The 24,893-nt window shown below is 51.4% G+C and overlaps 2 long non-coding RNA genes across 4 annotated transcripts; one reads left to right on the plus strand and one right to left on the minus strand.

Moving 5' to 3' along the window:
• The first annotated feature begins 3,177 nt into the window (after positions 1–3,177).
• On the plus strand, positions 3,178–11,520 carry LOC140603900 (uncharacterized). The gene is made up of 4 exons (XR_012006907.1): positions 3,178–3,816; positions 5,642–5,786; positions 8,747–9,010; positions 10,249–11,520. It is a non-coding gene; the product is annotated as an uncharacterized lncRNA (long non-coding RNA).
• An 8,884-nt stretch (positions 11,521–20,404) lies between these two features.
• On the minus strand, positions 20,405–24,555 carry LOC140603904 (uncharacterized). Of its 3 annotated transcripts, none has more exons than XR_012006912.1 (3): positions 23,815–24,554; positions 20,832–21,806; positions 20,405–20,698 (listed from the first exon to the last, which is right to left on the minus strand). It is a non-coding gene; the product is annotated as an uncharacterized lncRNA (long non-coding RNA). The 3 variants fall into 3 exon arrangements; XR_012006911.1 differs by having other exon boundaries at positions 20,405–20,981; positions 21,596–21,806; positions 23,815–24,551; XR_012006910.1 differs by having other exon boundaries at positions 20,405–21,806; positions 23,815–24,555.
• Positions 24,556–24,893: the final 338 nt, after the last annotated feature.

The raw sequence follows: 24,893 nt of genomic DNA on the forward strand, positions 1-24,893 counted from the left end.
AGATGTCGGATAATTTTTCCTTACAATTAGAACTTTTGAGATTTGTAAAAAAGGGTGCTGGGGAAAAACAATTTTCTACGAAGCCTTCAGTTCGTTTTTACTGTTCTCAGCAGTGAGGAAAGCATTTATGAGTTATTTTTACTCCCCCCACCGCCAGCTCTGACTGTAACTCATTTGCATATTTTGCATGATTTCAGTGAAGAAGGGGTCAAGTTCCTTTTTCAAAAAAAAAAAAAAAAACCTTTCATTTTGCTTCTGAGTGATCAGTGTTATACGCAGACACGTTACCTTATAAAAATTTTCATAACTGTCATTCAGACCCAGTAGACAATCATTTTCTTGAACATTTCCCAAAATATTATTGGGTCTTGCAAATTAATATTAATTGTTTTTACTTGGCAAAGATGAGCTGGGACTAATAATATTTCAATTTTCCCAGATTCTTCTGCGTATGCTGGGTTAAACAGGATGCCTATTAGTCAAAGAGTAACAAGTATTTACGAGTCACATGAGAGAGGTGTCTGGGTGGCTCGGTTGATTAAGTGTCCGCCTTTGGTTCCTTTTGCCTCAGATCATGATCTCAGTGTCCTGGGATTGAGCCCCTGCACTGGGCTCCCTGCTTAGCAGAGAGTCTGCTTCTCCCTCTGCATCTGCCCCTCCCCTTGCGCTTGCTCTCTCTCTCTCTCTCTAGCTCAAATAAATAAAATCTTAAAAAAAAAAAAAAGTCACCTGCTAATTCTTGGTGTGGTGCCCAGAAATTAAGTGCATAAATGATTCTGATGACCGGGTAACAAATCATTTTGCAAACCAACTACTTTATTTTCTTTCGACAAAACTAAAGGAAGACGTGCTGAGTTGTTAGTTGATAAATCACTACAAATGATTCTTGGTCTTATATCACCATTTCATTTTTCTTATAGGCGCCCAGAGAATTGAGAGGCACTGACCATCTGTGTATTGTTTCTCAACATTTACACACAAAAGAAAAAACTGGTGTTCTGTTCCTCCCACTTGAACAAAAAATATTTGGGGCACCTGGCTGGCTCAGTCAATAGAGCAGGCAACTCTCGATCTCGGGGTTGTGAGTTCAAGCCCCATGTTGGGCCTAGAGCTTCCTTTAAGAAAAGTATTTACAGATTCATAAAATAACTTTAACATTTGATCACGATTTATTTTTTTTTTAAGATTTTAGTTATTTATTCACGAGAGACATAGACTGAGAGAGAGAGAGGCAGAGACACAGGTAGAGGGAGAAGCAGGCTCCATGCAGGGAGCCCGATGTGGGACTCGATCCTGGGTCTCCAGGATCATGCCCTGGGCTGAAGGCAGCACTAAACCACCGAGCCACCCAGGGATCCCCAATCACGATTTGTTTCCAATAAAACTTTTATGTCAATTTAATGTTTCTCAAAGATTTATAATATTTTTGTGCTGCTTTGGTCGTTTGTGTGCCAATAGTAACTTTAGTGATAAATCAACAAAAAGAGGGCAGCTCTGGTGGCTCAGTGGTTTAGCGTCGTCTTCACCCCTAGAGACCAGGGATCGAGTCCCACATCGGGCTCCCTGCATGGAGCCTGCTTCTCCCTCTGCCTGTTTCTCTGCCTCTCTCTGTGTCTCTCCTGATAAATAAATAAAATCTTTTTTTAAAAAATCAACAAAAGGAAAAATATTCTAATTTTTAGAATTTATGGGCTTCAGAAGTTTCAGGTTTTTAGACTTCAATTTGTATAGATATCTTTATCGAGAGGAAATATGCCAGATGATCAGTAAAAAAATAAAATCTGGTGCAGGAAGTGCAACAGGAGTACAACTTTTTTTTTTTAGATTCATTTATTTATTTTGAAGACAGAGAGAGAACACAGTGGGAAGGACAGAGGGAGAGGGAGAGAGAATCTGAAGCAGACTCCATGCTGCACAGGAAGGCTGACACAGGGCTCAACGTCTTCACCCTGAGATCATGACCGGAGCCCAAACCAAGAGTCAGATGCTTAACAACTGGACCCCCAGGAGCCCCTGGAATACAACTTTAAGGTTCAAGGGAAGTTTATACATGTATGTTTCTAAGGGTTATGATAGCAGGGTATTTACCTTCCACTTGGATACAGTTAAAAGTAACACTTTTATGTTAAAATTGCAGTATTTACAGGGCTGCCTGGGTGGCTCAGTCAGTTAAGCATCTGCCTTCAGCTCAGGTCATGATCCCAGGGTCCTAGGATCGAACCCTGCATCTGGCTACCTGCTTGGGAAGGGGGGGTGGTGTCTGCTTCTGCCCTGGCCCTGCCCGGTGCTCACAAGCTTTTGCTTGCATGCTTACTCATAAATAAATAAAATCTTTTAAAAAATAAAATAAAATTGCAGTATTTATAAATGCTGGAATTTATACATTTTGCAACTACTTAGGTTGAAAACATTTAGATATCTACATAAAACACACTGAAGAATACACATCATTTTTGAGAATTCTTCAGAAGTCTCCAGGTCATTGGTAAAGTATAGATAACTTCTCAGGAAATAGCATTCCAGTCAAGACGGGTAAATTCAAGCCTCGACCTGTCCTTTCTGTTCCAAATCACAGCAATGGCGGAGAAAACATAAAAGACGGAAATTAAATATATAATAACAGGCAAAAAATAAGGTAAACTATTCCCTCGACCAGAAACAAAAGACACAGAACTGAAGCTGGAAGGTCCTGAACTTGGCAGAGGAGAGGGATGGGAGGCAAATCCAGGTGGGGAACAGTCACTGGAGGGGACACCCCACCAGCGGACGGGCTGCAGACTCACCGTGGGCCCCTACGCGCAAATGGGGACTGGGGACAGGTGCCCTAACAAGCTAATACACCACGTGTATCTTGAAAAGTCCCAACAACCTTTAAAACAGGCGTGATCATCCCTGTAAGAGGCCATGCGATGGCCCCACAGATGTCAACATGCTGGTGCCCGTAACCTGGGCATATGTGACCCTACCTGGCAAACAGGGTCTGCAGGCGTGATTGGGTTCAGGGTCTGGTGATGGGACATCACCCTGGATGATCCAGGTGGGCCCCACGTGGTCTCAAAGGTCCTCAGAAAAGGAGGCAGGAGGATTGCTGTCAGAGAAGATATGAAACAAAAGCAGGTGGTGGTGGTGGCGGGGGTGGGGAGGCACCTGGGTGGCTCAGTCAGCGAAGAAGGCAGGTGGCACACAGAGAGATCTGAAGGGGCTCCACTGCAGGCGGTGAAGATGAGGAAGGGGCCGCAAGCCGAGGAAGGCAGGTGCCCCTAGAAGCTGAATTCTCCCTTAGACCTTCCAGAAGGAACCCAGCCCTGTGGACACTTTGCTTTCAGGACTGCTGCCTTCCAGAACTTCCAGATAATACATTTGCATTGTTTAAGCAATTGAGCTTGCAGAGATTTGTTTCAGCAGCAGTAGGAAGCTGCTACAACTCCCACTTTGCAGCTGGGGTAACCGAGGCTCGTCTGCTCAGAGACAGGTGGCCCCTCGGAAGGCACTGTCTTCCGCAGGAGACGTCCTGTCCTTGTGGCCGTGCCCGTCTGCAGGGGCGGTGACCAGCGCCAAAGAAGCCTGTGCCGCTGCTCTGGGGCCTGTCAGGCCTCACACGGGAGGGACCAGATGCCATGCGGCATTTCTCCGGGCCCGAGATCCTGACTCAGGCCACACTCCCAGTCCCTCCACCACTGCCAGGCTGATGCACTGGAAAAAAAAGAAAAAAGAAAGAAAAAAAAAAGCCAGCATTTTGCAGAACTTTTGCTCCATTATCGGATGTTGGGGGCCAGCCCCTGAGAGCTCTCCTCAGCACTCCTCCTTCCAATTGAGGTAGGTGATGTCAGCTTTGGGAACAGCGTGTGCTGGAAAGAAATATCCTTTTAGAGGGACATGTCTGAGCCAGAGCAGTCAGGAAAAAGTGGGTCAGCACTTGGCTTCCTTTTTTTCTTTTTTCTTTTTCTTTTCTTTTTTTTTAAAAACAAGTACACTCATACATAACCAGAGATTTATTTGGGCACAAAGCCAAGTACGCTGGTCCTTTTCAGGGCCTCGCCGTCCTGCCCACGTTCCAGCCAGAGAGGCGGCTCCGGAGAGTGTGGCTGGCAGCCCAGGACTGAGCAGCAGCTCCGGGGCCACGTGCATTCTCCGTCGCTGCTGTAATGAGCTGCCCGAGGGCCCACCGTGGAGGCTGAGCGACAGGAATCTATGATCCTAGGGCCGCGGAAAGGGGGGTACAGCGGGCCGGGGGAAGGGCCGTCTGCAGAGTTCAGTCCCTGCGGGTTTAGGGCTGAGCCCGTATCCCCGCTGGCTGCCCGCCGGCCCGGTCGCTCCAGAGCCAGAAATCCGTGGGTGGTCCCCCCCCGCACCACCAGGCCCTCTCTGAACCCTCTTGCCTTCCTCGTCCTCTTTTGGGGGCTGCCTGCTGCGGGCCCGCCTGGACCATCCCAGGCAACCGCCCCAACCCGAGGTGGGAGCTTTATCACAGCTGCAAAGTCGCTTTGGCCCTGCGAGGTAGCAGGTCTGCAGATTCCGGGCTTGGGGCACACACGGCTTGGGGGGCACCGTTCAGCCCACCCTGGGGAGGAAGCAAACCTACTCCAGCCCCAAGCAGAGGAGCAGGCTCGGGGACGAGATGCAGCTGGCATTTAGGGAATGTGTGATGGGCTGTATGTGTGTACGCCCGGCCCTCACCACGGCCCGCGTGGACATGTCACCCTCCACTTGACGCTCCGGGAGACGCGGGCTCAGAGAAGGGAAGCGAAGTGTCCACGGACACAGTCCTGGCGAGAGGTGTGTCCGACTTCAAAGGCCGGAGAGGCCAGCGTGAGCCCACAGTTGGCTAACAGTGTGATCGGGACCATGCATTCACCCCAGAGCCTGCAGTGGGGCTGGTGCCTGGCATCCTGTCACCACTGTCTCAGGGCCAGCGCCCAGCCAGGCTCCACATGTGCCACCTCCACGCTCCATTCTGTCCCTTTTCCTGGGACACTCCCTCCCCCCCGGCCGGAGCACAGCTCCCATGGGACCCGGGTCACCTGCCCAGTGCACCTGTCACGGCGGGCGTGCCCTGGCTGGGTGCAGCCCTGCCTCTGCTGCCAGCCTGCTGCTCGGTCAACCCAGCGCAGGCCTGAAATGCGAGTGGCTCTTAGGCTGAAACCACTTTAGGAACTGACGTCTTCCACCCAAGGTCCTGATTGTACACACTTGGCCTTGCTGTGGGTGGTGGAGTGGGGCACCCAGGGCAGGCCTGGCACCGAGTCATGAGCTGGAGCCGGGGTGCTGGGAGGTGGGCAGGGATCCGCAGTGGCCACCAGCTTCCCGCACTGGGACTTCTCACGTGGGCTGCGCCACTCTGCTGCGGGGCGTTGTCCCTCCCCAACTGTTTCCAGGTCTACACAAGAGGAGGCTAATACAGCCCCTCGTAGCCGACAGCAGGGCTTGGCGCACAGTGATGCCCACACAAGGGTCAGCTGTGGCTGTTAGTATTCTTTTACACATTTATGAAAAGATTTATTTTTATCTGAGGGGCGGGCAGTGCAAGTGCGGGGAGGGGCAGAGGGAGAGAGAATCTCAAGCAGACTGAGTGTGAAGCCCCATGCAGGGGGTCAATCGCATGACCCTGAGATCATGACCTGAGCCGAAGTCACGTCCTCAGAGCCCTCAGAGAGCCCAGCAGGGGCTGCACATAGCAGGCATGCTCGATACTGCTGCTGCCTGAATCGCCCACATGCTGGCGGAGGCCGACTCTGCATCACCACGCGCACTTTGACGAAGCCACTCTCCCCTCCTTCATCCACTCGGTAAGTGATTCCCGGGGACCTGCCACCCTTTGGGGCCTGCGTGGGGCCCTGCCCTCAGGCCCAGGGCTTGCCCCCTCCCCTGGGTACTCAGTCAACTCTGATGCCCTGGGGGCCAGTGCATCAGGGCGTCTTAACACAGGCTCATGGAGAGGCCAGAAGGGTCAGCCAAAGAGGCCTCAGGATGTCACGGTGGGTAAAGAAAAGGGAGGGTGTGAGAGGAGAAGACACAGCGGGAGCACCTTTCCTTCCAGGCTAATTGGAATAAGACTTGTTCCTCTGGCAGGAGAGACTTTAAATAGTATACAGTTTGCTCAGGGCTTCTGGAAGGAGACTCCTGGCTGCAAGGAACAGAAAAACCCATCAACTGGCTTTGACAATCAGGACATTGATTACATCACACTAGAAGTCAGGAGGAGGTCAGTTATTTCAGGGGCTCATCACTGTCATCAAAGGCCCCAGGACTTGCCATCTTAGTGCTTGGCTTCCCTCTGTGTGTCCACTGTGCCTCATCACTCCAAGATGGTTGCAGCAGCTTCAGGGATTCCACCCTCCTATATCAAACCCAGAGGCAGGAAAAAGGAGTTGTTTAGTCTCACACTCCTTTTTTTAAAAAATTGAGGTATCACTCACATAATTAAAACCATTTTAAATACAGTTGAGTAGCGCTTAGTTTGTAACCATTTCTAAGTGTAGAGCTCCGTGGCTTTCAGCACATTCACGTTGTTGTGCCACCATCACCACCATCCATCCCCAGAGCTCTTTTCATCTTGCAAAACTGAAACTCTGTACCCATTAAACACAAACTCCCCAAACCTCCCGCCCCTTAGCCCCTGGCAAACACCATTCTACTTCCTGTCTTTACGATTCTGATGACTCTACGTCCCACTTGCACTTGCACAGCCCCCGTGATGACACTAGGCACACCGGATAATATTGGATAATCTCCCTATGTTAACGTCAGTTGATTAACAACCTGATTTAATCTGCAACCTTAATTCTCCTTTGCCACACATCCTAACATATTCATAGATTTTTGGGGTCAGGTCAGGAACATCTGTGGTGCCCATAACTCAGCCTACACATGGTGGGGGGAAGAGCCAGCCGGCCTGTTGTGTGGACACCTGGGAGCACCCCCAGACATTCATTCATTCATTCATTCATTCATTCATTTATTTGGATTTATTTATTAGGATTTATTTATTTATTTTTGATAGAGAGAGAGAGAGAGAGAGAGAGAGAGAGGCAGAGACACAGGCAGAGGGAGAAGCAGGCTCCATGCCGGGAGCCCGACACGGGACCCGATCCTGGGACTCCAGGATCGCGCCCCGGGCCAAAGGCAGGCGCCAAACCGCTGAGCCACCCAGGGATCCCACCCCCAGATATTTAGATAATTGTACATACTCCTAGAGCAGCAGGGGCTGCTGGTCCAGGTGAATTTACGCTTTTTTTTTTTTTTTCACTCCTGACATAAATCTGCTGTAGTCGATATCTTCAACATAGATTCAGGAGAGAACACTCAAAAAAGTATATTTCCACGGAAAATTCATTACAAAGCCAGAGCTCTGTGTTCTTCTGTCTGGATGACCAGGGATTTCTCATTAAAAGGCACATTGTCAATCTCATAGGATGGGAGAAGATGGTTTCTGAGAGCAGCGCTGGTTCGATCAATTTAATGCACTCAGAGAAAAATGTTCTCTGGCCTCGTGCCCATGGCATTTCCCCTGACTGGTGATTGAAAGAAATTTTTTCATCAACTTTAAAGGCTTATTTTTCTGATCTCTATTTGGCTCCCTTGAAATAAACTATGGATGAGCCTTAAATCCCTTCCCTAAGAGCACTAGATCTTGACTAAGTGAGCTGCTCCCGTTCTCTGAGCATCTGCTGAACACCTACTATGTGTCAGGCCCTATGCCAGGCTGACGAACCAGCAACAGTCACTGCTTTCCGGAACGTGAGGCTGGCCTTGGACTTGCAGAAGACACTGGGGAAGAGGGATAAAATTCCATCATAAGCTACTGGGTTTTCAGAGCACTTTTCCGTTCCTTGGACATGGGCATGGTTATGCTTATGTGCCTTCAGATAGAGAATATCCAGTGTACACCTGTGGAAGGGATCATAAGTGTTGTCTTTTTTTTTTAAGATTTTATTTATTTATTCATGATAGACAGAGAGAGAGAGAGAGAGAGAGAGGCAGAGACACAGGCAGAGGGAGAAGCAGGCTCCATGCCAGGAGCCCCATGCGGGACTCGATCCTGGGACCCCAGGATCGAGCCCTGGACCAAAGGCAGGCACCAAACCACTGAGCCACCCAGGGATCCCCACATAGTGTTGTCTTTTAAACATGACATGGGCCTGGGACAGTGAAGGAACCTGAGGACGTGGGATAGCTAAGAAGTGAATACACTGGGGGCTCCTGGATGGCTCAACTGGTTGAGTGTCTGCCTTTGGCTCAGGTCATGGTCCCAGGGTCCTGGGATCAAGCCACATATTGGGCTCTGGGCTTGGCAGGAAGCCTGCTTCTCCCTCTCCCTCTGCCTGCTCCTCCCCCTGCTTGTATTCTCTCTGTGTCAAATAAATAAATAAAATCTTAAAAAGAAAAAGTCAATACATTGATTGGAAAGGGTTGACATGTTAGCCATATTTTTTAAAGATTTATTTATTTGAGAGAGAGAGAACATGAGCAAAGAGAGGCAAAGGGAGAGAGGATCCCAAGCAGACTCTGTGCTGAGGGCAGAGCCCGATGAGGGGCTCTGACTCATGACACCGAGTTCACGACCTGAGCCGAAACCAAGAGTCCATTGCTTACCCGACTACAGCACCCAGGCACCCTGCTATATATTTATTTAATATATTTCAAGAAATTTAAATATGAGGGAAAGAAAAAATATATTCCATACTCACACTCCTGTAACACACGGGCACTAATTAAATGTATTTCCTTCTACTGGGTTATAAACAAGGAGCAATCACTAAAAAGAGCAAGAGAAATGCTTTACTATCAAGCAAAAATGCAAGATGCCAAATTGGGCAAAGAACAAAAAGGAACGTACACACTGAATGTGCACGTGGTAAGCGCCAGGAGGGAGCTCACAAACGTGACCTCTGGACGAGTGGAGGAATATGGAAAGTCTTCATTTGCAAAGCTCCCAGTACTGGCAGCGCCGTGGCTGCAGCTCCAGCTCGGAGAGGAGGAGGGACTCAGCCATGCAGCCACTGGAGCTCAGGTAAAACAGAACAAAGTTCATAAGGGTATGAAGCAAAGGTGCACAAGGAGTCCAGAAGACTCGACCTCATAGGAAGAAGCCAGTCTCCAGAGCTGGCCAGCCCTGAATCCGAATTTTATCTCTGCTTCTTTTCTTTCTTTCTTTCCTTCTTTTCTGCTTTCCTTCTTTCCTCTTTCCTTCCTTAAGATTTTATTTATTTATTCATAAGAGACACACACAGAGAGAGGCAGAGACACAGGCAGAGGGAGAAACAGACTCCCTGCAGGAAACCTGATGTGGGACTCAAACCCAGGACCCTGAGATCACACCTTGGGCCAAAGGCAGATGCTCAACCACTGAGCCACCCAGGTGCCCCATTTCTTTCTTTTTTAAAAAAGATGTATTTACTTATGAGAGAGAGAGAGAGAGGGAGAGCACCTGCACAAGCAGGAGGGGCAGAAGCAGAGGGAGGGAGAGTCCCAAGCAGACTCCCTGCTGAGCACAGAGCGAGATGTGGAGCTCGATCCCACAACCCTGAGATCATGACCTGAGCCAAAAACAAGAGTCCAATGCTCAACCGACTAAGCCATCCAGGTGCCCCTTTCTTTTGTTCTTTTTTTTTTTTTTTTAAGTAGGCTCCACACCCAATGTGGGGCTTGAACTCGTGACCCTGAGATCAAGGGTCACATGCTCTATGCCTGAGCTCGCCAGGCGCCCCTCTACCTCTGCTTTACTACCTGCCTCTGGTGAGCCCATCTCACCACCTGCAGGTGGGCACGGGAGGCCAATGAGACGGCCACTGGCAGGAGTAGCACCGTGCTGGGTAGAGCAGCAGCAGCTGAGCACTAACTAAGCGCTAGGCACCGGGGTGGGAGGTGGGGGGGGGGCTCCCCCACGGTCTCTACCTTATTCTCATTTCACAGGGGAGGCAGTGGGGAGCCAACGAAACTAAGGAATGTTCCAAGGTATTGGCATCACAGGAGGGACCGCAGGACAGCTGAGAGGTCAGGAGGACCCACACATCACCGTTTCACAAAAGGACTTGAGTCCTGGCTTCTCACCACAAAAGCACATTTGTTTCTCTTTGCTGCGTGATACAGTTGATACTCGTTTTCTGTGGCCGTTGCTAGAGTCGCTGCACTTATTAACACACGCTGAGCCATTGCTCCTGGGGACACGGGTGATGTCTGCAAACCCTGATCACATTGTCGTCAACTGAACAGTAAACAACTTTGTTTCATGTGTGTTTCTGTTTAAAGGCACTTCGATACCTGCTGTTGATTCCCTGAGAGTCCTTGATGCGGAACCCACCCGGGAACTTGAGAGAGCCGTGAGAAACCATTTCCCAAAAGCCTTCCCAGACTTTATCTGGCCCAAGTTCCCAGGTGACGGGGTTGCAAGGCCGCCCGCCACGCCCACGGTGACAGAGCCTGACTCCCAGCTCGCAGGAGCATCCTTCACGCCGCGGCGGGTCAGGAACGTCGTCTTCGGACTTGATGAAATTTTCATTCCTGACGTTAATGGTGTCTTTCTCTCCGCCCCGCTCCCCAATCTAACCAGACCAAATACAGGAGGCCGTGGAGGGCAGGCAGCAGGCATCTGGGGACACATAGGCCTCCTCCTGTGCTTGTGTCTTACTTACAACCACTACACAATATCCCGTCAGGGCCACGCCACCCTCACTTAACCAAATGCCTATCCTTCGAGCATTGAGCTGTTCCTACCTCTATTGCTATAAGCAATAGTTCTGAACATCTTTGTGCATAATTTTCCTTCCAAATTCTAGATGATTTCCTTTGAGACATTTCCAGAGGCATAGTTCCTGGATCAAAGGCAAAAGCCTTTTAAGGTCTTAGATACATATGCCAAACGGTCTCCTGAGACGTCGGTGTGCAGCCCTGCATGAGCCCAGCCAAACTAGCCAGTGCGGGGCGAATGCTTGGTCTTTTTTTTTTTTTTTTTTTTTAAGATTTTATTTATTTATTCTTGAGAGACAGAGACACAGGCAGAGGGAGAAGCAGGCTCCATGCAGGGAGCCTGACGTGGGACTCAATCCCGGGACCCCAGGATCACAGCCTGGGCCGAAGGTGGTGCTAAACCACTGAGCCACCCAGGCTGCCCCAAATGCTTGGTCTTGAATCCTTCGTTAATCAAACTCACTGGAAGTCACACAAGAGCTTCAGATGGACAGAAGCTCCCACCAGGGTGACCACGCTGAGCTGACATGATTCCATGCCAAAGTGAGGTGTGTGCTGTTTTCACAGCCTTCTAGCTCCAGAGCAGGGACGCGAGGTTCTTTTGTACCATTCTGGAAGATGGAGAAACTGGATGACACAGGTTCTGGGAACCAAGATGGCCTCACCTCCCTCCATGCAGGTGACCCTGCCATCTCTGCTCCTGTGTCGGGGTTTCCTAAATGCACTCCCTGTGTTGGCTGTAGTTATGTGAACATTTACTTGTTGCTTAAAATTAAGGTAAAAGAATCCCTGGAGAGACCTGTTTACAAAAAAAAAAAAAAAAAAAAAACTAAACGCAAGAATTCCTCCAATAGCTAAATATCCTGTCACAAAGAATGCAAACTTAACTTGTATGCATTCTGGGCAAACTGATCTAGACCTGCACCGTATCTGGAATCTGGGTGGACGTGGGCCGGGGTTTTCCTCTTACTCATCTCTTACTAGGGGTGCTGGCTCACTCCCAGCTGTAGATCCCCCGTCTGCAAAATGACTTAGGACAAGCACTCAAATAGCTCCTTCTTTCTTCTTAGATGAGAAAGGGTAGAGATGGTCGGTTCATGATAGGGGAACATCATTTGTCACCCAAGCCAGGACACTTTAGAGGGAACTGGGCATTTGTTAACAATTACTCTGGTTCAAATGGTGCAAACCCAGGACACAAAGTAGACAGCTGCTTTCTCACAGTGCAGAATGGATGGACATTTATCCATTGCATGTTCTGTGCCAGGTGCTGGGCGGGTGCCTTTTTGCTGGCTCCTCATGCCAGCCACCTCGTAGCTGCTGTTCTTCCTTTATGGCCGGCAAGGGAGTGCCCAGAGAGCCAAAGAATGTGCCTGACGCCACACAGACCAGCGAATCCCAGCTGGGTAATAATGAAACCGGGCACCCAAATGAGCCACAGCGACACAGAGTGCTCCTGGATGTCACTGGTGAGGTTAGTGACGGTAGGGCTGGCCAAGGCTGGGAGGACCAGGAGTTGCCTGAGAATCCCGAGTTGAGAGTCATCCAGACCCAGGAGCCGTTCTGAGAGTGAGTGCTTTGCAAACATCTCCAGCCTGGGCTGAGTTCAGTTCCCAGGAGTGGAGGCTGGTGTGCATGTGTATGTGTGTGAAGTGCAAGCACGATACAATCCTCAGTGGAGGAGAACCTCAGCACTGAGAAGGGTGGCAACCCCGGCAACCCTCCACCTTCAGGCTCTCGGGAGGGATGGATCACAGAGCTCCCACCTTCCAAGCCACTCCGGCTTCCCCGCCTGCCATTAACCCAGACCTCACCAAGGGCCAGGTTCTGATTAGAAACACAAAAAGGGATTCACTGCAATGGGCACCAGCAGGGAAAGACAACAGGGGTGTTAGTGACTAGGAGACATGGAGTAGGCCTGGAGAGGAATCTGGCCACGTGGCCCCACATGAACACCTTCCTCCACCCCACCAGGGGAGGCCTGATTCCCGCCAGTTCTTTCTTTCTTTTTTTTTTTTTTTTAAGATTTTATTTATTTATTCATGAGATACACACACACACACACACACACACACACACACACACGCAGAGATACAGGCAGAGGGAGAAGCAGGCTCCATGCAGGGAGCCCAACGACGACGTGGGACTTAATCCTGGGTCTTCAGGATCACGCCCTGGGCTGAAGGCAGCGCTAAACCGCTGAGCCACCCAGGCTGTCACCCCCCCCCCCCAGTTATTTCTAAACCTAATCATTGATGGGTGGAATTAAGCTTTTTATGGTTTGTGAATCAAGAGCTAAATTCTGTAAGTCGGAAGGCATGGACCCGCGGGGACAGTGGTACAGGTCCTACACCAGAGCTGGGCCCTGCACCCCTTCCCATCCTTTCCCTCACCTCCCCACATCAGGAATCCGGGTCCTGGCTTCTCCCTTTTTGCAGCCGCAGCCGCAGCTGTGATTGGAGCCTGCCATTCTCTCCAAAGCTGTCCCTCCGATGGCATCACGTGGCACGATCCCCAGGTTGATCACTGACAGAGCTTATTTTGCCTGTTCCTCCGCGTAGGCTGTTCACAATAGCCTAGAACCCTTCCCTCTCCACGTGGCTGTGAACTCCTGCTTGTCCTTGAGGCCAGCCCTATAAGAGGATCCTGGCCACAGTGTGTGGCGGGCACCCCAGGGCGTCATTGCCTGCACCACATCTCTCACCCCAGTGGTTCCAGAAGAGCAAGGACAGTACTTCTCTTTCCTTTAAATCAACTTCATCATGATTTAACCTCATACAACGGGAGGCACCCATTCGAGGCGTACAGTTTAATGGGCTGCGACAACACACACACCCTCGTAAGCAAGCATCACGGGGAGGACCCAGAGCATTCCCCCGCAGCTCCATCCCCACCCCTGCAAGCAACCAAGGGTCTGCTCCCCGTTACTCTTTTGCCTGACCTCCGATTTCACATGAACAGAGTCACATGAACACAGTCCCGTACTGTCCCATGTCTGGCTTTTATTTAGCACGATGCGTTTGAGACTCCTCCAGGTTGCTGTATGGACAGTGTTTTGTCGCTCAGTCCATCGCACGGATGTGCGGTAATTTGGTTACCAGTCCATCTGTGCGTGGGCTTTTGGGTTGTTACCATTTTTGGCCACTACGAAGAAAGCTGAACACTCAGGGACAATCTTCTGCGTGGACATAAGCATTTGCTTCTTTGGCTAAGTTATCGGGAGCGGAGCTGCTGGATCGCACAGAAGAATGTGTTTAACAGCTTAAGAACGGCCAACCTGTTCTCCCAAGTGTTGGTGCCACACAAGTTTGCCACCAGTTGTATGTGCAGGCTGCGTCACTGCACGCTTTGTGTAACACGGAGGCCACTCCACCATGCCTCATGCAGAGCCTGCACCCCCAGTTCCCCACCAGGGCTGCCCACTGGAGGGCTCATCTGCCGAGAAGAAATGCAGGAGCGTGCACCCTTAGCTCTTGTCATTTTGTTGTTATTCCACTTCCACTTCCCTGGGTGTTTTTGAAATCTTTTGTTATTTATTTATTTGATAGACAGGGACAGAGAGACAGAGACAGGCACAGCAAGAGAGAGAGAGAGAGAGAGAAAGAGAGAGAGAGACCGAGCATGAGCGGGAAGGAGAGAAGCAGACTCCCCGCTGAGCAGGGAGCCTGACTTGGGGCTCCATCCCAGGACCCCGGGATCATGATGAGTTGAAGGCAGAGGCCTAACCAACTGAGCCACCCAGGCGCCCCGGAATCTTTTGTTATTTTTAATAATTACACAAATAATATATGGCCAGGGTGCAGAAATAAGAACATTAATGAAAACCCAGTTTTTAGATTACCCCTACTTCCTATCCAGAGATCCAGGTTTCAGGCTCCCTACTGGGCAGTGTGTAAACAAAGATGAATAAAACACATTCCCATCTTCAGGCTGCCAGGGCTCCAGCTGTATAGTCAAGGATGGGGGAGGGGGACAGCTGGAGGAGAGCAGGTACACAGGGGAGGCAGTAAGGGACATCTGCAGGGTCCAGATGAGGTGTGAGGAAGGGACATGGGGGCCTGGTGAAGAGCCGGTGGGCTGGGTGAGGGGCTGGGAGTTCCCAACCCCTAAGGTTAATGAGAATGGCACCCGGATGACCCACTGCCCACTCCAATGTCAGGTGGCTCACTGCTTCTGTCTGGGATGCACGCAGTCATGAAAGACTCTGGGCTCACTGTGGTTTTTTCCACACTGGAAAATGATGATCTCCCCAGGAGCTAATGGCCACCTGCAATGCCTCCTCTCTCTGGCCTCAAGTGTGGCTTAACCTGCTGGGCAGGCTCCTCGGACCTCCTCCTCCAACTACTCTTCTTCCTCAGCCACACTATTGGTCTCAGGGCTCCATCCATCTGGTGCTGACAGGCACGTGTCTCTCCTCAACCCCTGCACCCCATGCCTAAGTGTCCGTGGTGTAGCCGACCTTTCTTCCACCTGCTGGTCTCGCAGCCGTCTTGGACTTCCCATGCCCTCAAAGGAACCCTTGACACCCCTTCTCCATTCTTCTCATCCCAGAAATGGACACCACCATTTCCTCCAACCTGGATTCCTCACCCAGCTCCAACCTGTCACTAAATGCTGTTACCTTCACTATCCAACCCCTCTCCAAATCCCTCCAGATAGGAGGCCCTATATCCAATGCCACCTAGACATTCAGAAGCACCATCATATCTTGCCTGAACTGCCTCCTAGCTGATCTCCTGCTTCCATGCTTACCATACCCCAAGTTAAAATCATATTGGCCAACATTTAAAAAAAAATATTTTATTTATTTATTTGACACAGAGAACGCATGCACAAGCAGGAAAGGGGCAGAGAGAGAGGGAGAAGCAGGCTCCCGAAGGAGCAGGGAGCCGTATGTGGGGCTCTATCCCGTGACCTGGGATCCTGACCTGAGGCCAAGGCAGAGACTTAACTGACTGAGTCACCCAGGCACCCTGGCCAACAATATTTTTTGCAGAAATAGAAAAATGCATCCTTTAGGATTCATATGGAATCTCAAGGGACTCTGAGTAGTCAATACAGTCCATAAAAAGAACAAAGTTGGAGATCCAGCTCTTCATTTCAACACTGAGTACAAAGCTGCAGTAATCCCTACAATGTGGCACCGGCACAGATAGACATGGGGACCAATGGAATAGAACAGAGCCCAGAAATAAACCCTTGCGTGTATGGTCAAGTGATTTTCCACCAGGGTGCCAAGACCCCTCGGCGGTGATGAGAAAGTCTTTTATAGATTCAGAGTAGAATGGCGGGTGCCCGGCTGGGAGCAGGGAGTCGGTGTTTCAAAGGTAGAGAGTCTCAGTTTGGGAAGATGAAACAGTTCTGGAAAGGGGTGGATGATGCCCAGTGTGAATGCACTTAACGCCACTGAGACCTGAATTTAATAAATGGCTTCAACGGTAAATTCTACGTTGTGGTATTTTGCCACGACAGAAAAGTATTTTTTTTTTTTTTAAATCATGCATCAGGGAATCCCTGGGTGGCTCAGTGGTTTAGCGCCTGCCTTTGGCCCAGGGTGTGATCCTGGAGTCCTGGGATCGAGTCCCTGCATGGAGCCTGCTTCTCCCTCTGCCTGTGTCTCTGCCTCTCTCTCTCCTCTATGTCTTTCATGAATAAATAAATAAAGTCTTAAAAAATAAAATAAAGTAAAATCATGCATCAGCTCTTGTCGTTTTCATGCTGAGAACTCTCCGGTGACTTCCCACTATCCCATCCTGGGCGAGTGGGCTCTATGCAGCCTGGGTCCCAGCAACTCCCCCGCCCCGGCCAGGACGGTCCCCTCATCCCCTCTCCGCTGCCCCACATGGTGATCCGTGACAGCACGACAAGCTGCCGCCTGTTGGCAGCCATCACGTTGGTGGGCTCTGGTTTGCCCCTCATTATCCCTGTGTTCAAGCCATTATCTGTAATGACAGCCTGGCATAATTATATTTTTACAATTTGTATAATTATGCTCTACCGAGTGAAATGATCATTATTATCATTATCAAATATTTATTAAGCACTTCTAGCCGCTCAAAGCTAATAAGAGGTGCCCTCAGCTCTTAAAGATCTTTCCTAATTCTATTTCAAATTCATTTCAGCTGAGGTTATTCTTCCTTCTTGGGAAAGAATCAAAGAACTTCCTCTTTTTTTTTTTTTTTTTTTTTTGCCTGGGGCTTTTTATCCACGCCCTCGTGTTAGCTTCTCGGTGAGGCTGGGGAGCAGACACCATGATCCTCATTCCCCAGACGAGGAAACCGAGAATTGGGAGGAGCCAGGAATAGCGGAGGTGAGACTCGGCCAGAAGTCAGAAAGAGAACAGAGCTGTAACCGCTCCTTGTAGGCGGTGTCACTTGGCTTATTAGGATGGCTCCTTCCTGTCCCCACCCACCACCTATTTACACTGTACATGCCAGGCACCGTGCTAGGCTAGTGGGAAGAACATACGAGCAAACCGATTGCTCTGAAACAATGTCCGTCCGAAGTCAGGGAGGGGCCCAGCTGGTGGTGGAGGCGGGTGAAACAGGTGATGAGGGAGGGAAGCGGGGCCTGTGACAAACCCGTGGGCAGGACTCCTATCAAGGCTGCTGATCTTGCCATGAAGCCACCTGTGATCAGTGTTGTCTCACCTTCCCACTCTTTAGATTTCTAGGTGAAATCTCCAAAACATCAAATGTTGGCAACTTTGACAGATACTGGTTATTGCCTAACCTAACAACCACTCCCTGCCTTAAAACTCACCTTCCACCTCCTTTAATTTTTCAGTAGGGGTGACTTACTGCTTGATTGCAGGAGCAAGCCCCAGGGAATGAGTCTTAATTGGTTCAAAGCAGTCCTACTCGTCCAGTTTGGCCAGCGATTGCTCTCAGGGTGAGCTAATGACCCAATTCTGCCCCAGGAGAATTAAGGGAAAGACTGTTGGGGAGATGACCCCCCCACCTCCTCAGTAAAAAAGACAAAGCCTTGAGCCTTAATGAACAAAGAGCTTGTGGCCTACTGCCCTTTTCCCTCGTTCCCGTCTAATGCAGTCACGAGCTCTGAAATAGCAGCAGCCATTCTGGAACCATGAGCCAACAAGCACAGGCCTAAAACCGACATGCCGAGAAAGACCAAGCATAAAGAAAGCTCTGGTGTCCTTGAGGACATCCTTGCTGCGTCAGCTCCAGATGTAGCCACGAGCACTTTGTACAGAAGTCCCACCCAGGGGGCACTGGGTGTCACCAGAGGAGGGTAGCTGGAAGGGGAGCAACCAGCGTGTCCCACTGAGGGACACATCCTGCCACTGGTTTGTTAAGGGCCCCCTGCACGGAAGGCGCCCTTTGCTGAGCACTCGCAGGGCTATGTGTCCCCTCACAGCTCTTCCAACCTGTGGTTCACCTACGATCCCCTTCCCCAGACTTTCCTGTCAAGCCCCCAGTCTCCTTCTGCCCATGTTCCTGGGCCACCAGTCAGGCTGTGAGCCACCATCCCCGAGCTGGTGTAGAGCACGTACCTCTGGCTTTCCATCTGGGCTAGTGAGCCACGGGGAAAACTTCTCTTCACCTCCACCTCTCAGGCATGCTTGAGTGCAGGCTCTGCCGCAGGATACTCATGTGGTCTGTTAACATGGTCTCTTTCTCCTCTTCTGCCCACAGAGAACCCCTGAGACCATAGGTGTGGGGAGTGGGCCAAGACGCGATGCAGAGGAGGTGCTGTGGGAGTCCGAGCCACCTGCTCAGGTGACTTCCTCATGCTCTTGGGTCCTGCTCGAGGCTGATATACATCAAGCTCCCCTGTACAGTGGAGTGTGGCATGTGGATCACATCACATCGAGCTCAGGTCACATGCTCATTTTGGGTCTCATAATCTGGCATTCGGCCTCTACCAGCGTCCAACCTGAAGCTATTGCTCAAATAGAGAGTAGTTGCTTGTAAATGATGTAGTTTTGCTACAACGGCCTTGCGAGTCTGTGCTGTGCCGGTACCGGGGCTTGCCGGACACCCTCCCCTTGACCTGCAGGGTTAGCTGGTGAACGGGTCAGAGCAGCACACTCGGCCTAGAAGTCAGAGGACCACCAGTGCAGGATGTGCCAAATCTTACCCTAATTTAGCTAAGTAAACCCTCAGGTCATCCCGAGCTGCCGGTGGAAGTGGGTGGAACAGGTGATGAACAGGTGATGAGGGAGGGAGACGGTGCTAACACACTGAATCCACCATCCCTGCTAAATCAGCTCTATTGAAACATTCAACCCAACCCAACATAATGCTCTGTCCACTTGGACTGATGCCTTTAGAATCCACTCCCCCTGCACTCTCGGTCTGTGCTGATACAAATGCATGAATAACCCCCAGTTCTTCTACTGTGCGAACACCCCCTAAATCTGACTTCACAGCTGTTCCCCTGGAGCATGCTGGGAGCAGACTGCAATTATGGAGTGCAGCTCACGAGGGGCCCGTCTTGAGAAGACTTACCACCCCTAGCCAGGTAAGCAACTTGAATAAGCTCATTAGTAGGACCTCAAGCTGGGAAAGAGTAGTCCCTGCAGGCAGGGGGCTATTTCCACCGACAAAGAGGTTCAGAGGGACGAGGGTTAAAGGTCCACTTGTATCCTCCCAACTGCCTCTAATTCTCAGGACCCTGCTCTTCCCCATCAACAGCCTAACTACACGGAAAACATCAGCTGAAGCTGTGAATTCAATTTGTGTAGTAATTATGCATCAGAAAGAATCAAAGGTGGTTCTGATCTTTAGCCCTATCAGCCCTGAGGCTACAAAAGATAAGGAGTCTTAGGACCGCCACAGGAGCTGGTCCTCTGATCAGGCTCGTGCTGAGAGTTATAAGTTTAAAGCTTTCTTGTTTTCTTTCTGGACACTCTCTGACGCAATCCGAAGCCAGCCCGTCCCACGAGACTCCGTTCCTACCACGATGGTCACTGGCGGCCATGAGCCTCCATCTAGGCAACGACAGGCGACAGGTGAAGGAAGTGTGTTGTCAGGGCATGCTGCCGGTGGGGTCATCTCCAGGCACCAGCACCACCAATTCAGATGATTAGCCCTAGATTCCCATTGTCCTTGGGTGGTTGGTTTCCTAGGACCGTAGGTTTCAATGTTCAATTAGGAAAGCAGAAACTTCTTCAGGTATTTCAAACAGGGATTTAATGCCAAGAAGGTACTTGGAGGGTGACAAAGGAGTTGCAGGTGTGAGGAAGGTGCTCCAGAATAGCAGGGGAAGGAGGTGCTGGCTGGAGACCCGGGACCTGAACCACCCCTGGCTCACAGCCCAGACTCCCCAGAGAATTCCCAGGGGTGCCAATGCTGAGCAGCCCCCCAGGGTGAAGTGTGTGGATGTTGACGGTGGTTGCTTGCAGGCCCCAGCCTGCCACTGGCGTTGCTCTACAAGCAGGACAGTTTCCTTCCTCCCTCCCGCCCCCTCCCCATCTCTCACCCCGCGTCGCCCACTAGCGGAACCTAACCAGAAGACGGCCGGTGGGGGCCTCTGGGAAGTGTAGGCAACTGCCTTCTAGCGCCCTGGGATGCAGACCCAGGCGGCAGCACCAGCAGCAAGAATGAGCCTGTGCCGAGGCATCAGAAATGAGGGGCATTGGGGAGCCTGGCTGGCTCAGTCGGTGGTGCGTGTGACTCCTGATCTAGGGGTCATGAGTTCAAGCCCCACACTGGGTGTAGAGATTATTTAAAATCTTAGTTAAAAATGACATTACTTATTTTTTTTCCAAAGATTTTATTTGAGATAGAGAGGAGTGGTGGGGAGCAGCAGAGGGAGAAGTAGGCCCAAGAGCATGGAGCCCCATGTCGGGCTCCATCCCAGAACCCTGAGGTCATGACCTGAGCCGAAGGCAGACGCTTTACCGACTGGGCCACCCAGGTGTCCCCCAAAAGATCTTCAAAAACGGAAAAGAAACGAGGGGCAGGACTCTTGAGATGCTGTGAAGAGAAGTGGGCTCATCACGGGTAACACCACTAGCAACAGAATGACGCACAGGTGCACGGTGCTCCTACAGCAGGGAAGGTCCCCAGGATTAGAAGATTCCTTCATTCTCCTCCTGTCTTAAGTCTGAAGCTTGTTTCTTATTTTAAAAATGGTGAGCACTTTCCCCCTTTTCTGAAGCCCTTTGGCCCTTTCCTTACTTCTCGACACGATGAGGGACTGTGGACACCTGCCAGTCTCGTAGGCTGAGCTTCCCGCCCCAGCTCCTCCTTGAACTCTTCGGCCTCCCTTCACTCTCCGGACCCCTTCCTCTTCTGTTTCTCTCGTCTTACCCCACCCTGCTTTCTGGCCTGTGGAAAGTGAAAGGCGAACCTTACAAAAAAACAGTAACAAGCCGGAGAAACACAACGTCTGAAAACTTGAAAATGCGCCAGCTGTCCAGCCTGTCCCTTGTGTGGGCCAGAGGCCCCCCGGGGGGTGGTGTCTGCCCAGCAGCTCCTCGCTCATCCTGGGGATGCCAAGGGCGCTCCCACCTACAGAGGGAAGGAGCTCCTGTGACCAGGAGCTGAACCCCGAGGCTGAAGCAGCACCTCCTGCCCCCGCATTGCACAGGGCAGGGCCGCACTGGCCCATCGCTTGGCAACAGGCCGGCCTCTGCGTGGGGTCCGCTCTTCCTGCCACTCTGATGGGCTCCCAGCGCGCTCAGAACGGAAGCCACGGTCCTTACCTGCCGGCCTGAGCACGTCCCACTCCGTGACCACATCGCCTGCATTCCCTGCCTCACTCCCGAAGCTCCGACCACCGTGGCCTTTCAGTTCCTCCACCTGCCCGAGCACCTTCCTCCCCTGGGCTCCTTCCCACAGCTGTCCCCGAGGACGAGCATCCTACCCCAGCCCTTCACATGCTGGGCTGTTCCCCTCTGCAGGCCGGGGCTGCAGGATCACTTCTCAGAGAGGTTACCTACCGCTCTCATGGTCTTCTTCAGAGCACTTCCCACAGGAGACGGTCCTATCCTCCTGTGGCCCTTGTACTTGAACGTCAGCTCCGAGAGCAGGGACCAGAGCCGCCTGGCTCCCCGGCTGTCCCTGTGCCCAGCAGTGCCTGGCACGTATTTGGGCCACGACCGCAGGTGACAGTGCTGAAGGGAACGCTGTCCTCGCATTCTTGGCCTTCACCTTTTTTTTTTAAGATTTTATTTATTCATGAGAAACACAGAGAGTGAGGCAGAGACACAGGCAGAGGGAGAAGCAGGCTCCCTGCAGGGAGCCCAGTGTGTGACTCGACCCCAGGACTCTGGGATCAGGCTCTGAGCCAAAGGCAGACACTCAACCGCTGAGCCACCCAGGCGTCCCTAGCCTTCACCTTGTAATGACATAGCACGCACCAAGTGCTAAAATCACTAGGTCATTATGGCTGAAGGCAGAGGGAAAACTTTCTAAATACTGCAAATGTCAGTAAGCCGGGTCATCTGTGACCTCTGGTCTTAGGGTCCCCTCCTCAGGAAGAACAAAGAGCAGTAAATTTCAAAACGTATGAGACTTGCACAAACATGCTATACAAGTGTACATTTTATATTTTGTAATCACTACCCAGGTGAGGGACAGAATCTGAATCAGAAAGCTGGGCAGCCCAGGTGGCTCAGTGGTTTAGCGCCGCCTTTGGCCCAGGCTGTGATCCCTGGGTCCCTGGATCGGGTCCTGTGTCGGGCTCCCTGCGTGGACTCCGCTTCTTCCTCTGCGGGTCACTCATGAATAAATAAATAAAATCTTAAAAAAAAAATCAGAAAGCTTACACAATACTTTGTATTTCCCAGTCTTTTTTTTAATGAATTTTTAAAGATTTTATTTACTTATTCATGAGAGACAGACGGAGGGAGGGAGGGAGGGAAGGAGAGAGAGAGCGCAGCAGAGACACAGGCAGAGGGAGAAGCAGGCTCCATGCTGGGAGCCCGACGGGGACCTGGGACTCAATCCCAGGTCTCCAGGATCACGCCCTGGGCCGAAGGTGGCACTAAACTGCTGAGCCACCCAGGTTGCCCTAATTTTTTTTTTTTTTAAGTAGGGCAACACGCCCAACGTGAGGCTTGAGCTCACAACCCCAAGATGAAGGGTCACATGGTCTATGCCTAGGCTGGCCAGGCACCTTTTTCCATGAACTTTGAAATCCAAGTTGATTTGATCAGGGGGTGAAAAGAACTTGCCACATGAACACTGAAACCTTACGGGGTAATTTACTTTTGGAGGGTGCTTTACAGTTCACAAAGAGCTTTCTCATTCCCATCCCCTTTGCTGCTTACCACTGACTAGGAGGGAGGTAGTGGCGGGCAGAGGGTCACTGACAGGGCGGGGACTTCGATCTTTATATGCTAGGCGCTTTCACACCTCCTAACCCCAACATCGGAGTACTCCCATCTCTGTAAATGAGGAAACGGGTTCAGCACTTGCTCTGCCTGGGGTCACACTGCTGAGTGGCAGGACAGTCCTCCCACTCTACGTCTCAGCTCCATCCAGTGGAGCAGCTTCTCCTTTCAGAAGAGCCTTTTTTTTTTTTTTTTTTTTTTAAGATTTATTTATTTATTCATGAGAGACACAGAGAGAGGCAGACACACAGGCAGAGGGAGAAGCAGGCTCCATGCAGGGAGCCCGATTCAGGACTTGATCCCAGGACCCTCGGGTCATGCCCTGAGCCGAAGACAGATGGGCTTCACTGCTGAGCCACCGAGGTGTCCGTCAGAAGAGCTTTTGACCGGCTTCATGGACACCCAAACTCTTGGTTTTCCTTTTATTCAATGGTCAGTTCCTCCCGGCCTTCCTCCTTTGCTGGATTTTCCTTCTCTCTGCCACTTCGAAATGCTGTGGTGGGACTGTTTCACTCCATCTACACTCTTCTCCTGAATGCATTCATTCAAGGTCACCGTTTTAACTACCTAGACAATGTGTGCAGGCTGAGAGAATTAGGGCCATTCAAGTTTAACATTGGCCCAAGTACAGCCATTGTAGCTTCGGTAGCCATCTCCGGCCACTGTGACCAGGCCACTGTGACCAGGTCCTGAATCCACCTTACCCCAGCTACAGTAAAAAACACAAAGCACGGCCTTATCGGAATAAGGAAGCAAGAGCTTGTGAGACCTCTTTACTGGAGATTCTCACACATACCCCCCCTTACTGAAAAACCCCACCTTACCCCTAGACAGTCCATAAAAACCCAGCTGTAACACATCTTGGGGTCCAAGTCCCTGCTCCGCTGTGTTGGGTATACTTGGACCCAAGCTTGAGCTTGCTAATAAACCCTCGTGTGTTTGCATCGGTGTTGGCTCCTTGGTGGTTTCTCAGATTTGCAATCTTGGGCGCAACAAATGTTGGTTCCTAAATTCCGGTTCAAAAAATTAAAAACAAAACAAAACAAAAAATTCGGACTCCAGCTCAAATTCCAGGGTTTCATGTCCAATTTTCCGCTCAGCACCACCACTAGTGTTTGGCAATTAAAACTTAACGTCCTCCAAACCAGACCTCTCCCCAAAGCTGCTCCTGGGGCAGTGCTCCCCATCTTGGCACGTGGCACCGCCATCCCGCCCCTCATTCCCATCCCACCGGCAGGTCGTGGTGGCTCTAACCTCGGAGGTCTCTAACCCGAGTCCTGCCCGAACCTTGGAGGTTTCTAGCGTGAATCCTCCCCACACCTCGGAGGTCTCTAACCCGAGTCCTTGCCTGAACCCCGAGGTCTCTAACCCGAGTCCTGCCTGAACCCCAGAGGTCTCTAACCCGAGACCTCCCTGAACCCCGGAGGTCTGTAACACGAATCCTCCCCACGCCCCGGAGGTCTCTAACCCGAGTCCTGCCCGAACCCCGGAGGTCTCTAACCCTAGTCCTGCCCGAACCCCGGAGGTCTCTAACCCTAGTCCTGCCCGAACCCCGGAGGTCTCTAACCCTAGTCCTGCCCGAACCCCGGAGGTCTCTAACCCGAGTCCTTCCCAGCGCCTCACTGGGGCCTGGCAACAGCCTCCTCGCCGCGCTGCTTCCCTTCTTGCCCCCCCGCCCCCCCCGCGCCTCCTTACTCTCCCCAGGGCTTCTGGGCTCACTGGGAAGAACTCCGAGATCCACAAAGCCCTGGCTGCCTCCGACTCCGTTCTCCCAGCTCACCGCCCCTTAGCCACGCCGGCATCTCCTCCCCGCCCCCCGCCCAAGTACGGCGTGATTCACGCAGGACTTGAACTCCCCGCCCCGAGCTCAAGACCTGAGCTGAGGATGCTCGGCCGCCCCGGG

The sequence above is a fragment of the Canis lupus genome, chromosome 14 (assembly GCF_048164855.1).
Source record: "Canis lupus baileyi chromosome 14, mCanLup2.hap1, whole genome shotgun sequence".
Classification (NCBI taxonomy): Eukaryota; Metazoa; Chordata; class Mammalia; order Carnivora; family Canidae; genus Canis; species Canis lupus.